The following is a 16,842-nucleotide window of genomic DNA, read 5'->3' on the forward strand; positions in this document are numbered from 1 at the left end:
CCTCACCTAACATAACCAAGTCAAACCTAGCCTAATCTAACGAAACGCCCGGATCCATATTCCTAACGTATACGAGTAAATCAGCTTAACACCGCACACTTGTCCTCTCTCCATAAGAGCCGAGTTTAGCCATCCCTAAATCTTGTACCGACCCAGTCAACTTAACTTATCTCAGTTTTATGCTAAACTAATCATGCACTAGCTTTTAGTAAATCGTCTGGTGACTATAACTGATAAATAAAAATTACCTTCTAGGAATGAAAATGTACATAAAATCGTCTGGAGAAAGCAAGAATAAGATCAAACAAGGGATCATCGTACTGACAGTTCATCGAACAACCTCTCTGAAAAGTTTTCCCCCAACAAAAACTTCTGGATGGCCGCCACAAAGGGCTTTCATCCTCCTTTCTCAGTCACTACCGTTCTTCTCTTTCCTGACCCATTTACTTCTTACATCTTCTCTGGGTCCAGCTCTCTCTTATCCGCACTTTTTCTTTCACACACTTTCTCTCTATTGGTGCTTTTGCCTTTCTTCACCGGTTTTCTTCTTGCATTTTTTTAAAGGCCAAGTCTTTTGCTTTTACACACACACTCTCTCTCGCTCTCTCTCTCTCTCTCTCTCTCTCTCACACACACACACACACACACACACACACACACACACACACACACGGTAATTACTAAACTTTTCCTCCCTTCATTTCCTTCTTTCCCTCCTCACGTATTTATAACATTAATCTTCATCCCTTCCTCGTCCTTCCATCCTTGTTATTGCTATCCGAAATCTTTATTGCACTGGCTTTTCTTATTGGCTAACTTAACGGTGATGGCAACCCTTTGAATATTAACTATAAAGAAAAGGTTCGGGGAGTGATTATTGAGTAGGGCTGGGGAATGAATGGCATAGTCCGGTGGGAGTGGATTGATACAAGGGGAAAGGAGATGGAGGTTAGGGGACTGAATCGAGGATAGCTAAGAAAGGTAGCTGGGAAAGGTATAAGATAATGTGGATGGAGGTTGGGTAAAATAAGGACAGATATGTTAGGGAATATAATTTAGTAAGGATGAAATAATGGGGTTGGCTAGGGAAGGATCTGGGGAAAAGAAATAGAATACTATAAAAGAAGGATAATACTGCATGGAAAACGGTGGAAGACATTGAGAATTTATCGGGTGGAGAAGGATGAATTATATTGGATAGGGGTGGGGCTGCAAAGATGCTGGGAAAAGTGTGTGAGAGTTATTGAAGGGGATAAGATTTTTGGAGGAAGGAATGGGAGAATGAGAATGGGGTGATAAGGAAATGACTTGGAGGTGAATGAGGAAGGAATAGGGGTGTTGGGAAAGCGATGATGTTGTATGAGAGGAAGACAAGGTAGTGGGGGTAGCTGGGAGAAAGCTTTGGGGTTAGCTTGGGAGGGGCTCACTACCACTCCATCTCACTGAAAGGCTGAAGATCTCTCATTTTTACTTGGCCCATTTTTTTTCTTTTACGGTTCATTTTACGTCTTTCACTGCCAGAAGAAGATAGTGCTACGGGTCTAAATCCTTTACTACTTCACGAAGACAACGAATATATGAAAAAAAGAAAAGGGTGTCGTAGTGATGAAGGAGTTAAGGCCGACAAGTCACAGTTGCATTCACCACTAACATGTTACCATTAATCAGATAACTTTTCCTTCTCTGTGGGGCTGCGACAGGGATGTGTGATGTCGCCTTGGTTGTTTAATATTTACATGGATGGTGTTGTAAGGGAGGTGAATGCAAGAGTTTTAGGTGGATGTCTGAGTCTGGTAAATGTTGATGGAGGAGAGTGGAATCTGAAGCAGCTGCTGTTTGCAGATGATACTGCACTGGTGACTGATTCAGAGGAGAGATTGAGACAGTTGGTAGAGGAGTTTGGAAGGGTGTGTGAAAGGAGGAAATTGAAAGTAAATGAGAATAAGAGTAAAGTGATGAAGTGTACGAGGTTGATAGATGGTAGGGGGATGAATATAGTTTTGAATGGTGAGTTGCTTGAGGAGGTAGATTGTTTTAAATATCTAGGGTCACATGTTGCTGTGGATGGAAGAATAGATGCAGAAGTGAAGTTTAGAATAAATGAAGTAGGAAAGGTGCTGGGAGGAATGAAAAAAGTGTTTAAATGTCGTTCGCTTAGAATGGATGTAAAGAGAAGGCTGTATGAGGGTGTTGTGGTACCGACTGCATTATATGGGGCTGAAACATGGAATATGGGTGTAGCAGAGAGGAAAAGTTTGAATGTAATGGAGATGAGATGTCTGAGGGAGTATGTGTGGAGTGACGCGTATGGATCGAGTGCGAAATGATGAAGTGCGAAGGAGAACTGGAGTTGTTCGGGAGATGGCTGGTAGAGTTGAGCAGAGGGTGTTGCAATGGTTTGGGCATATGGAGAGAATGGATAATGAGCGATTGGTGAAAAAGATAACTAGATCTGATGTGAGAGGTGTAAGACTGAGAGGAAGACCACGAATAGGATGGATGGACAGTGTGAAGAGAGCGCTGGATGCGAGAGGGATGTCTGTTGAGCAAGGAAGAGTGACTGTGCGTGACAGAAATAAATGGAGAGAAATTGTGAATGAATAAGTGATGACGCAGCCCTGAGGGGATATTCTCCCGCTTTTGGTCTGATCAGCTAGTCAGGTCAGGTGCGGGTAAGGGGATGGGTCTGTTATGATGTGGCAGGGGTAAACCAGTTCTGCTGTCGGGCCCTGCTGTGGATGTCACTGATTGCATTGCGCAGTTGACCCTTGTGCGTTGTGATGCAGTGAGGATCTGTCCGTTCTCCCCTTTGGGGCTAAGATGCGAATAAATGTATTTGAATGGATGAGTAAATGGAGAGTGAGTCGTCCTGTCTCGGCTACCTCCCTTTCCTTGGGGGAAGCAGCCTAGGTATATAGATAGATAGATAGTTTTTCAGGGCTCAGTCTGGTGGGCGGACGACCAGATACAGAGTAATTTGTGTCTTTTGAGGCGCGGGGCATTTGGTTTTGTTCCCTGCAACTAGAAGGCAGATAAGGTTAACCACTGACATGAGGACAGCAGAAATGGTCAAGAGAGAGAGAGAGAGAGAGAGAGAGAGAGAGAGAAATTATGCGTGTGTGTTTGTGTTCGTGTTTGTGTGGGGGTATAAAGTGTGATCTCTCTCTCTCTCTCTCTCTCTCTCTCTCTCTCTTACCGAACATTAGAAAAATCTGTAAAACTTCTCTTCCTTCACCGCGTCCAGTGTTCGTCTCCATTTCTGCCACTCCCTTGGGTTTTCTTTTCACTGTTATTTTCGACTGTTTTCTATTTATGACTTTCGGTTTTAGAGGAAAATATTTATAATCTTTACTATCCTACAAACCATCTGTATTCGTGCCTTATTCCTATTCCTCATTTTCTTGTTTCTATTCTTCTCTCTTTTCTTTCTCATTTTCTCCCTCCCCTCTTCTGTGTGGATCTCTTCCCACATAGTTTCTGCAATTTTGTTGTTGTTGAGTGTTCTTGTTTCTTTTTTTTTTTCCTTTTTCTTTTCTGTTGCGATCTGCCTCTCCCATTTTCTACCTATCTTTCAAGTCTCTCCTTTCATTTTCCTACCTAATCTCGAAACTCACACATTTCCTTTCATGGTTCGTCGGTCCTCATATTTTTCACTTTTACTTTGTAAAGAATTTTTGTCGTTGTTTACCCAGCCATTTTCTACGCGTCAAAAATGAAGCTGAAATAAGAAACAGTTTCAGAAATACATCAAACGAAGATATTGTAAATGAAATCAGCTAGTATCCAATTATCCTATAAAACAGTAGAAAAAATGTGACGTGCAATATCTACCTATTTTCTAATATTATGAATGATGACACCGATAATACAAAACCTTACAAGAATGGCAGTAAATAAGTAAAAGATACGGAATCAATCGAAACAAACTTCTCAAATGAGTTGTAATTTTAAAATGGACAAATTTTCCAGTAGCCTACACATTTAAATGGTCTTATCAGGATTCAGAACACTAACACGTACTTTTGCAAAGGCTGGAGGTACGGTGATTCATACAAGAAATATTTTCAGACCAACAATATTATTTTTCTTACAAAAAGTGGCAATACAAAAAAATGTGTGTGTGTGTGTGTGTGTGTGTGTGTGTGTGTGTGTGTGTGTGTGTGTGTGTGTGTGTGTGTGTGTGTGTGTGTGTGTGTGTCGTTTTATAAAATAATTTCGCGACTTTGCTTACAGAAGTAAGGAAGAGATTTTAATAACAAGTAATTGATACTAAAGCCTTTGGCGTTTTCAAGCAATTTTTCTAATGGAAACACCTCTATCAGCAGCTTGGTCAGTCAGTCGCACTACTTAGTATTTTCACAGTAAAGGTACTTTACTATGGAAGAAACACAGCAGCTCTCATCACGCTGGTGTGGAGATCAAATTACCAGTCCTGAATATGCGTATGGATCGGTGGCTAAGGAGGTGTTGTGAAGGTTTATAACACTATGTAGAGAGAAAGGTGAAATATGGTACATTAGTTAAGGTCCTTGAAAGTACATGGAAGATAGAAAGCAGCAGTGCCAGTGGACGGTATTTGGAGTAAGTAAAGAAATATATATCTAAACGTACGGCTGAAGCCAAACTGAGACATACCTTCATGGCTATTCTACTGTATATCGATATGGTTGCGATACTAAAAGAGATACAAGAGAAGTCAACATAGTGCGTTTTTTGTTTTTCTGCCCTGAACATCCTTCACTTATTTTTGCTCGATTGATGACTAAGTGTAATCAGACTTTACTAACCAGAAAGACTCATTCTTGCCGCACAGCAAAGACATATCAAATTTCATACAACCAGAATTTAATTTTCATGCTATAAGCGTGATCAAGTTCCGTACGGTAAAAACAGTTGGACTACCGTATATGGAAAGGGGTGCTTCTGCAGCGACGGGGAACTGAATTCCTGTTTGGGAATGATACAGTGTTTCTGGGGCAGGGTAAAAGATAGGTATGTCATATGCCTCGGCCAAAAAAAAAAATGTTACTCAGCCACCTTACCTACTTTCGGTATTTTTTTATTTTTTTATTTATGTCTACTACCTTTAGGCAATTGTAATTTGCCCTGGAGAGATTTCCCGAATTGAAGGGGATAGATTTCGTTAACTCATTTACCTCGAGAGGGCTCTGGTAGTAGCAAGGATAAATCAAACAAAATTTCACCCAAAGAATGTGACTCGGGGACAGATGTAGGTAAAACCTAGGGTTTAGCTTTTGATGCGAGATCCGTCCCACGTGGCGCAGCATAATCTGTTGTTGGAAAAATAAAGCACAAAATTACATCATTGCACTGATGGGGTAAAGAAAGAAGGAAATATGAACCAAGATGTGAGTGTGCACAATACGGAAGTGTGTAATGCAATACAGACATCTTTGGCCGTGTTATGAGCAAACATGGCAGAATGGAAGATAAATTCAAGGAGCTGATGCGTCAGGAAATAAGATCTACAAAAGGTTTTCTGAGAAGTGTCAAGAAATAGAAATGGAAGACGTGCTACATGACAGTATATATTTCTAACACTAATGTAGATAGTACTATGAACGATGCTCGAGAGAGACGTTGAATGTGCTTAAAAGACAGAGACAAGTTACATCATGCGAAATAGGCGGACGAAGGAATTTAAAAAGATGAATGTGGAGGGGAAATTAGTGTAGTTTCTGACACAAAGAACTTATCTTCGTGGTCAGCCACATAGAGCGAATGGAGAATGAAAAACTTACTAAGAGAATGTAAAAAAATGGGGAGGGTGAGTACAGAAAGAGACGAGACGAATATCAGTTGCGAAGATAAGGTAGTGCGGTATATGAGGGAGGGTGCTTTGACTCCATACATTTCCTGAACACTGAGAACAAATCGTCTTGCATCAATCACTCAAAACAAGAGTCATGGGGACACTCAATTCCTTGGTGCCAGACCAGTCACTTGATCAGATACTACGCACGCTTGAGCATTTTTACCCCCGCATACGAAGTTGGAGGATGTTATAGATTCACCTGTGTTTGTCATTTTGTTTGTCCACACGATATCTCCAAAAGTTCTCAGTGAATCTCAATGAAATTTTGTGAAAGGGTAGGCCATGGGCTAAAAAAAAATTGTTTAAATTTGGGGACGGATCTGAATCTGGATCCGGATCCAGTGTATAATATCTCCAAAAGTTCTCAATGAACTTCAATAAAATTTTGTGGAAGAGTGGGCCATTGGTCAGGGAACAGTTGATTAAGTTTCGGAGCGGATCCGGATCCTATCTATTCCACACAATATCTCCACGGATCCGAATCCGGATCCTTTTTAATGGCAATGGCATTGGAGGATGTAGGAGCTCTCTAAATGCTTTCTAGTCTTATCGGAGTAATAACAGGAACGCAAACACAATCGCACAACAGATTCCCATCACAAAGCTACATGATAAATAGACACATGAATTTTCATATTCATACAGAATTTATTACGTAGATCATGTATAGTCATACGTCAGTATTCCTCAGACAACGACAAAATAAATAAACACATGACGGAACTAAAACAGAGACGTTCACTAATTACAGCTTGAGAATTATCCTACTTCACGTTATAACTGTGCCATAAGCTACTTCTCAGACCTCTCACTGCCCGAATAGTTCCCTTTGTGACCTGGGGTACGACAATGAGTGCGGCTGGGGGGAGGTAAAGGGGCTCAGAGGAGAGAGCAGAGATGTGGTGTGCCATAAAGGGGAGAGGGGAGACTAAATAAGCTAGGAGAGTAAAAGGGTGACGAGAAAGGGGGTGAGAAGATAAGGATGGAGAGAAAGGGGGTGAGGAGGAGCAGAGAGGTGAGAAGGCGAGAGGTGATGGTTAGAGGGACAGAGGGAGGAAGTCGACAGGAGATAGGGTGAGAGCGAGGGTGACCTGGTTAGGCTGGAGGCGTTATAACAGTGAGAGCCGGGGCTCATGAGATTGGCAGGACGGGAGCAGTGAGGACCTTCTCAGCGGGAGTAATATTCAACACACGGGCGTAACTTTCCAGAAGGTATTTGGCGGAGGGAGGCGTGAGATAAGATTGCAGTGAGGGAAAGTATTGTGTGTGGCTTTGTAGCACTACACGTGAGATATTTTACCACACGATACTGCTTCCGGGAGAAAGATATACTGATAAATAACATGAATTTCCTTACATATATGAGTGTTGCACTGCTTTAATGTGACGGCATTATTTATTTCATTCCTCCAGCCTCCAAAAAAAAGAAGACAAAGTAATTCAATGGCAGCTTGGTAGTCTGTGATTCTGTATGCGACTGTATGAGATCATCGGAAGAAGTACTATAGACAGAAATAAACCTTCCCATGCTGACCAAATACGTATTGATAAGGGATGTATATTTAGTCAGATGTAACAGTCGAAGTGTTGTATTGGCCATGTTTGGGCATAATCTTAATCCGTATAGACGTTATTAGTATGAACAAGCAGGATGAGAACAGGACGCTACTCCAGGGTTCCTGTGTGAGGAATTGCGCAGGAAGAGTACTAAGCGTACCGCCCTCCGCCTATCGGCGATGATCATAAGTCACTACCCCGGGGTTACTCGCTTATTAACTTTTCAAATGTCCATCTCCATCCTAAATTGAAAACACTGGCGGCATATGGAATAAATGCCCTACCACTGCTTTCATTCGAGTTTTGCTTTGGAGTAAATGCAGATCATGAGGCTGGCGCGCATCCACTGATCCATTGCGACTCCGGAGGGAAAGTAACCCCTTGAATCCGGGTACTTCTTTTTTATTATACTGTTGCTTCCACCAAGGTGATTATATTCACCTTTAGAGAATTAACGAGGCGCAGATTTTTATCTTTCAAAAGAGGTCTCCTATAAGTTGCATAACCTCATTTACATGTAACACAATAATAATGGCACAAAAAGAAAACATTAATAGCACAAGTAAACCAAAATAAAGACATCACTAGATTCATGAAGTCGGTATGAGAACAACGAACTGAAAATGTTGCAATAAACAAGAATTCCTCTCTTTTTCCATATTTAGTAAAAATCATTACAATTTCAGGTTGCTTCATTGCATTCTCATCAGTTTATTCATGTTCTGGAAACGCAGCTTCTAGAGATTTCCAGAAATTTCTAGAAAACAAATCAGTTTTCCTTATTTCTATATTTTTTAGAACGTTTACCAGAGATCATATGATCGCTCAAACTTCCAGTGATAAAGCATTCCTTATTTATGGACTGCAATTTTCACCTTTTTCTTTTACGTGCAGAAAAGGTGATATGTTTGCTGGAGGGAAAGAAATCTACTCTGAAATCAGTAAGGTTGATTGTACAAAAGCTGAAATGTGCCTCCCAGTGCTCAGGATGCTTCATGTTAATATGCAGCTCCTCTAAATAAAACAAAATAAAAGACAGTTCTTTTTAGTTCTCTTTCACCGGTTTCATTCTCTCTCTCTCTCTCTCTCTCTCTCTCTCTCCTGGTGTCTGTTCTGAACTCTCTGCTTGTATATCTCCCACATCACAGGAAGTATGCAGCGCTCGTCTGTTTACACACTTGCACCCATTTCTGTCCAAGTCTCTAATGCAACAGTCAACTTTTATCATCAGGTAGTGGGGTGTTCGTAGGAAACCTAAACATGTATACATAAGAGTAAGGTGAATGTTGTTGAAGGAAAAGGTGACTCCGAGTTTAATGTTCTGGTGAAGGAAGAAAAACTTCATTTGGTGAGAGAGTTTAAGTACCTGGGTGCAGTGACCGAAAGAGTTTAATATGCAAAGGAAGTGGAAAATACTGATGGTGCGATACAAAGATACAACCGTGATACAGCCAGAGGTTTGAGTGTGGCAGTTGCAAGTAGATTGCGTAAAGGTGTATTAGTACCCTCACTAACAGTATGGGTGTGAGACATTGGTGTGACATGAAAACGAGAAGTCGAACGTTTGAGATAAGATTATCGAGGCGCGTGTGTGAAGCGCGGAGAGTTGATACGATATGAATTAATGTGATTCGTGAAAGATGTGGAATAATGGCGTCCGTGGGCAGTCAGTTTGAAAAGAGCGTGCTTAGACAGTATGGCGATATGGAAAAAATGCATATAAAGAGATTGGTGACAAAGGTATAGTTCAGCGAGTTTATAGGTGGAAGGAGGCGTGGTAGCTCAAGAAGCTAGATGGATATGGACAGATATGAGAGGTGAGAAAGGTGGTGAAAAGGATATAGATGAGTGAACTTTAAGGTAGGAAGAGGCATGGTAGGCCATGAAGGTGTACAGTAGATATAAATAGATATAGTAAGTGCGTGAGAAAAGAGGTTTGGAACCAGACGAGACTAGGAAACTGACAAATAAAGATGGCTAAATGAATTTTATACGAAGGAACGTATGAAAAGAATTCGGAATATATTTTTAACTTGACTGTTATCGGACTGACTTTGTTTGGTATGAAGCTATGTACAGACAGGTGCACCCCTCAGATGGAGTCAGGATTTCGAGGGCTTGAATGGTGAATGAACTGGTATGTGGCCCATATAATTGGGCATGTTGTTAATTAGCTCTCCCAATACCGTATTTTTAAGTTGTTCTGGTTTTCAGTACCCTACGTCACACATCCCACTGGCGGGGAGGATTAATAACAGTAATAATCATCATCATCATCATCATCATCATCATCATCATCATCATCATCATCATCATTATTTATAATAATAATAATTTTAATAATAATAATAATAATAATAATTATTATTATTATTATTATTATTATTATTATTATTATTATTTTATTATTATTTTTATTATTATTATTATTATTATTATTATTATTATTATTACTGAAGCACATGATAACAAAAATAAATTTGATCTTTCTATATCGTCGCAAGTGCGTTATGTAAACAGAATTCCAGTTTAACCACTTCCTGTCATCATGATTGTCTTGAAATTTTCATCAAAAATTAAAGTCGTGCTTACACCTCAAAATGCTCAGTTTTAATACTACGGCCGTAATGACTATCGATGGCTTAATATTTATAGACACTATACGCAGCCAGTTGTTCTGGGCAGATAAAAATCCAAGCAATGAGAGACTTTAGTCTTTATTTACGCTGATAGTTTCCTTTTCACGAATAATATATCGATTTGGGGGGTTAGATATCGCTTTATTAATTCCTTTACTAGCTGGACACTTTTCTGAGCACAATAAAACTATTTGCTTACAACAAGAACATTAATATGACGCCTCTTTCTCGTTTATTCTTGTCCACTCTAGATGACACTGACTTACCTAAAGAACAGACCTTTTCAGAGCTGTAGGGGTTAAAATATAGCCTTCCTTAAACCCTTCAGTACAGGTGGTCTTTGTTAATGTTCACGGAATCGTCTAAGCATTACATTTGTCAAGTTACTCTCTAGATCTTTTAAGCATTTCTTTCAACGCCTCATTGTTCTGCCTCCTGCCAGCGACTTTTCCCCCGGAGGGCTTGTGTCTGTGTATCCTTAGCATTTCTACCTGACATCAGTATTCATGGCGAGGGTGGCGACCTATTTCAGTGAGCCAAGCCTAAGGAGAACGCCGTTTCTGGATGTAACAAGTCTTGAAGGGAAATTAAACACGCATTGCATAAAAGACCTCAATTTCCGACCAAATATAACCTTCATCCTCCGCGTTTACATCCCCGTCGCAATATTCAATATGATCTCTCTCTTTCCACTGCACGACAAACACGGTAAAGTTCGTGTCAACTGAAGGCCCCTAACTTTTCTGCGAGATGCAGTTTGCCTACTCTGCAAGCAGGCTTGGCTCAGGAAATACATATTACGGGAAAAGAAAACGAGAGGAAATGGCTGAGTTTAGTCAGGAAATAACAAGTAAGAGCCTACCTGTTTATGTGAGCTGTATTATATACTCCAACATTCCGGTAATTTTGCATTCGCAGACGGTATTATTTTTACATCAGTCCTAAACAAGAAGCGGTGCCAAGGCACAGCAAACCCATCCCCGGCAGTCATTTTAGTACTGACGTATAAACACAAAAGGATATCCAGTCAAAGATGTCTCATTTCAGTTCTGGAGTATATCGGGTGAAAAATAAAGATTTTATGCCTATTTGGAATTTTCGGCCCGACCCACCTGACATTGACCTCCCTTACCGCTAACTGGGGGATGACCTCCCCAGATGTGATGAGCATGTTATAGGATACAAATTTGAGAGATGCACCTGTAGGTTTTGGTTTCATGTCGAGCTGACGAATTTGAAAGGAGTTATGGCGTAAAAACGATTTTAATTTTTTTTTCTTTATATTTTTTGGCCCTACAGCCTAGGCCTTGGCCCAATTTGGCCCAAATTTTAATCAGGTGATCAGAGGGCCGTAGCCCATTATCCTTGTAATTTTAGTCAAAATCGCAGCAGTAGTTCTCGCGTAACGTTGCTAACAGACAGATAGACAAACAAACAGACAAACCGAGTGATTACAGTACCCTTCCCCGAGCCCCTCCGGGGCGGGAACTGGTAACAAGAGCTCACTCTTTTAGTCGGGAAGTAGTGGGTAACTTCTTACGTTATTAGGTCATGTATGAAGTGAACGAATTTTGTGTACTCCAGTTTTCTGATACATGTATATTAAACATTATTTAATTAGTCTTTTTTTTCTCTTGCCATAAGTAACGTAGGCCACGCTTTGAATTTAATCTCAATGATTAATCATACTTCTACTGATTACGGTGGATTCACCCTGCGTAAAAGTGGTTGACATGTTAGCCTCTTTTGCTAACCGCTTTCATTATCACTTACGATACCTCCTCCTCCGATGAAATAATTTATTCCGAGTTGAAAACAATTAAAAAGTTGATATTTAGCCCATTTGATTAATTACTGCAGGAACAAACCTCCTAACAAGCTGAATCCCGCTAACTGTTGGTCATTCGACTCTCAAAAACGGCTAACATGTTATCTGTTTTCTACCCAGTGTGGCACCGGCTTAAAGGGAATAAATATATCTCGTGAGAACTGTGGCCCAAGGACGCAAGTAAACAAGCAAATATCAAACTGATGATTGACGTTTAAAAATATTTCTTATAATGAAATTGCAGTTATCGTGATTCTTTAACTCACTCATCTTTGGGAAAAATGTAATCTAGTATTTTATTCCATCATAGTCGGATTATCTTATTTAGCTGTCAGTGAGGCTATGAGTGAATCATGTGAACCTAAGAATTCTAATACAGTTTCCACTAATCATCTTGTGGTCAGAGCAAGTAAAGTATTCTACTTCAGATAACACTAGACTATTTTAGTCAGATGAATGAATCATGGGAGCAAGAAAGTGTTAAAGTTACTGCAAATTTATGGATGAAAATTTCGTGTGATGTCAATCGACAAATCAGATAAAAAAAAAATCAGTTTAGTACAAAGTGTCATTTGTTTAATAAGAAAGGGAGAATTACTAGGAAAAGAAAATCAATAACTCAATGATCATTTAACTTTCAAAAATGCATACTTTTCGGACCCCGGGATCCTCTTTTGTTTGAAGTCATGGAAACTGACCAAATGAACGTCATCAATATCTATGATTGTCAGATGTAGTCTACAAACTAACTTGTGTTTCCCATGTCTAATCTTTATTTTCATTTTTTCAAAGTGCAAAAGACTTCACTGACTTGACAGACACTCGAGGAGAAATTGAAATGGTTAGGTGAGGCCTTCATAAATACATTCATTAGGAAAGAGTTCCACAAAGCTGCTCTAAAGGCCTCTTTTTAACAAATCCGCCAGAAGAGAAAGAAGAAGAAAGCTGGCCACTCATTTACCTGCTGGCTATCGCCACAGTTAAAAATGAAAAAAAAAAAAAACGCGACCAGCTATGAAACTTTACCTTCACACGGTGTACTATCATCTAGGCGAATTTTTACCAAAATTGAGGTAATCCATGTTGGTACAGAGAGGACACATGGTCGCCAAGTTGGGACGGCTTCTATCCCTAAAGGTGCCAAGATGGCTGAATAGGCCGTAACTACACCTTTTCCCTGTGACAAGAAACTTTCACAGTTATGCATGGAGAGTATGAGCGGCTTTCAGTGTTAGATTTTGTGGCGATCTGATGGTTAATGTTACATGGGGGTCTGGGGGACAAAGCCTCCTCCCCCACCTTAGGAGAGGTTAGGTTTAGTTTGATTAGGATAGGTTAATTAGGTCAGGTTATGTTCGTTTTGGGTAGGTTTTTCACGTATTTCAATTGATTTTCATTTTTATTTCTTATTCCATTGGTGTATTTCAATCGATTTTCGTTATTTTATTCCGTATCTGACTACTTACTAATGAAGAGGTAGGAGTTACTTGCTAGAAAAATAATTCTCAAGATAAAAAAAATACGAAAAAAAAATTTTCGAGCAAAAAAAATCAATCAATCAATCAATCACTTCCTGTGGCACCCCATGGGATGCATAGAGCCTCGATGAACTCTCTCCACCAATATTTGTCTCTTGCCATCTCCTTCAGGTCCCACCAACACTCCTCTCCCGCTTCTCTTTTCATTGTCCTCAACCAGGTTTCCCTCGGCCTACCTCTACCTCTTCTTCCTCTAGCAGTCCACTCTGGCACATCCTGTATCAAACTGCCTTCTTTTCTATATATATGCCCAAGCCATTTCCAGCGAGACAGTCTCACACATTCATCAACTGGTTCAACTCTCGTAATATCCCTTACGTTTTCATTTGTAACTCTTGTCTTGCCACCTTACCCTAAGAATCCTTCTCACTATTTTATTCTCAAATTGTACTGTACCATGACTCATGTCCATAAATTAAAATCGGTCTAACCATGGACTTGTAAGTTTTTACTTCAGTATGTACCATTTCATATTATTATTCCAAAGAGATTTCAACATTCCAACAGCTCGCCAAGCCATTCTAATCCTCTCCTCAGTTTCACTGATTAATGATCCATTAGATGATACAGATATTTATTTTTTTTTTACATTCTTCACCACATTATTCCCAATTACACAATCGATTTGGTTCCCCACGTTCATATTAATATTTTCAGTCTTTCCACAATATATTATCAATCCCACTTTTTCTCTTTCCTCCACCAGACAATCAAGCACCCTCTGCATCTCGTAAATACTTCCGTAAATCAGTACAATATCATCAGCATAGTCCAAATCCATCAACTTCTTATTTTCTTTCCAGTTAATTCCTGCACCTGTTCTCCTTACAACCTTTCTCATAACATAATCCATAACCAAAACAAACAGCAATGGCAAAAGAACTCCTCCTTGAAACACTTCTGACCTAACTTCAAATAGATCACTCAAAGAACCACCCACCATTACCTTACAAAAAGTACCTGCAGGCATGCTTCTAATAATATTTACAAACTTTTCTGGTATACCATAGAATCTCATAATTTTCAACATAGCTCCACGTGAAACACTACCAAACGCCTTTACAAAATCCACAAAACACATACCAAGTGGCATTTTCATCTCATTAGCTTGTTGCATTAGATGCCTTACAATAAAAATCTGATCATTACAACCTCGACCCTTTCTAAATCCCGCTTATTCTTCTCTTAAAATGTTATCAATTACTGGCTGTATTCTGTTCAACAAGATTTTGGAAAAGACTTCCGCAACTACAGGTGTCAAAGTTATCCCCCTCCAATTGCCACACATACTTAAATCTCCCCTTTTTGGTGTTTTTATAATCACTCCATTTTTCCACTCTTCTGGAATTCCACCATTATCCTAAGCCACAATAAAAAGTTTCAAAAGTGCATTCATCAAACCATCATTTTTTAAGCATTTCAGGAAATATTCCATCCTCTCCTGGGGCCTTAAAATTCTTTAATGCCTTTATAGATTTTGCTACCTCTTCCAAGGTTATATCCCCTGTTTCTATCTGTAAATCTCTCTCGGCTGGCAAAATGTCCTCTTCAGCTGGGATTGGTTTATTTAGAACAGATTCAGAATGCTTTTTCCACCTTCCTTTTATATCCAAATCTTTAGTCATCAAGTTACCATTTCTATATCGTACTGGTATTTCCATCCTTCTCTTTTCAGTCCCAGTTAACTCCTTTATGGCCTGATACGCTGCTCTTGTGCTCTGACCGTCATTTTTACTTAATATAATTTCTGTCTCTGTTGCCTTTTCATCATATAGCCTCTTCTTATCACGTCTAACGAGTCTTTTTACTTCAGAATGTAAACTCCAGGACTTTGCGCTAAGTACTTCAAATACCTGGCTATGAACATGTTGTTCTTCACTTCTTAACTTCGCCTTTTTCCTTTTCTGAATTGCATACAATGTTTCATCTGATATCCACATTTTCCTTCTCGCTTTTCCCCTTTTCTTAACAGTAACCTTAGCACTCTCATGCAAAACCTCTTTTACCTCTCTTCACATTTGATTATTAGCATTGTCTTCAGATTCCATCAAAGTCTGCAGGACTAGAAACCTGTTCCTATGTTCCCACCGAAACTTTTCCTTCGTGTTCTATTAATTTTCAGCTCATAAAAATCATAATTATTACCTCCTGTACAATTACCATTAACGTTTCTCTTAAGTTTTATTTTAATCTTTGACACAACAAGTTGATGATCACTACCTATATCTGCCCCCCTCCTTACGCAAACATCTTGCAAATAACTCCTATGCCTTCTGCTAATTGCAGTGTGGTCAGTCTGATTACAATATTTACCACATGGTGAAATCCAAGTAGTTTTATGTATTTTTCTATGCTCAAAGATAGTTCCACCAATTATAAGGTCATATGTAATAAAATGAAACATGAGTTCAAGGTCGAAAAAAATTTCCAGGACACCTTCCAACATAAATTAACTCTTCCATTACTTGTTTATATAAACCAGCCAACTTTCTCCCCATCCCGGAAAGGAGAGTGATGGAGGATGACAACTTCACCCTGCGTTCCACCGCGTTTAATTCGGATAAGTCTGATGCCATATCAGCAACAATAACAGTTGGTAAGGAGAACAACTGTTTAGGAGGCGATCTGTACAGTGTAAAGTAGTTGTTTGTTTATTGCTTCATGTTTTTGCAGTCGAGGACAAAACATACCCTGATATTAAATTTTCACTCTCTTCGCCTCCTTTCCTCAGGTGACTATTATTCTTAAACTGAGAGAGGTCAGACATTTTTTACTACCATAGAAAATGCCCCTTGATGTGATTGTCAGGAAGGAAATGGACGAACATGCCTCAAGTGGACAAGCAGTGGGATAGTAAAGGAACTTTTGTCCCCTACTGTACAGTGGAGAGGAGTTGTTCACATGCAGTATTGTTTCAAGGTGTAGTATGAAGTGGAGACAAAAATATAACAGGACTGTTCCATATATATATATATATATATATATATATATATATATATATATATATATATATATATATATATATATATATATATATATACTGTATATTACGTAGCACGCGTCAAATATCTAGTGTATTTATGCCTGACGCCTTATTAATAGCAACGCTAGTTTTATCTGGTTTCTCTTACAGCACATCTTGATGGCGTTTGTAATGGAATTTAATACTGTTTGCACTCTCTTTTGTAATAGCATTATTTATGAGTATTGGTGTGTGTGTGTGTGTGTGTGTGTGTGTGTGTGTGTGTGTGTGTGTGTGTGTGTGTGTGTGTGTGTTTATGTGTGTGTGTGTGTGTGTGTGTGTGTGTGTGTGTGTGTGTGTGTGTGTGTGTGTGTGTGTGTGTGTGTGTGTGTGTGTGTGTGTGAAAATATGAGTGGTTATGGTGTTTGCATACTGGTGTGGTGGACGTGCATAACGAGTGTATCGCAACACCAGCACACTCT

Source organism: Coenobita brevimanus, chromosome 23, assembly GCF_032717465.1.
Source record: "Coenobita brevimanus isolate Jiangsu-jjx chromosome 23, ASM3271746v2, whole genome shotgun sequence".
Lineage (NCBI taxonomy): Eukaryota > Metazoa > Arthropoda > Malacostraca > Decapoda > Coenobitidae > Coenobita > Coenobita brevimanus.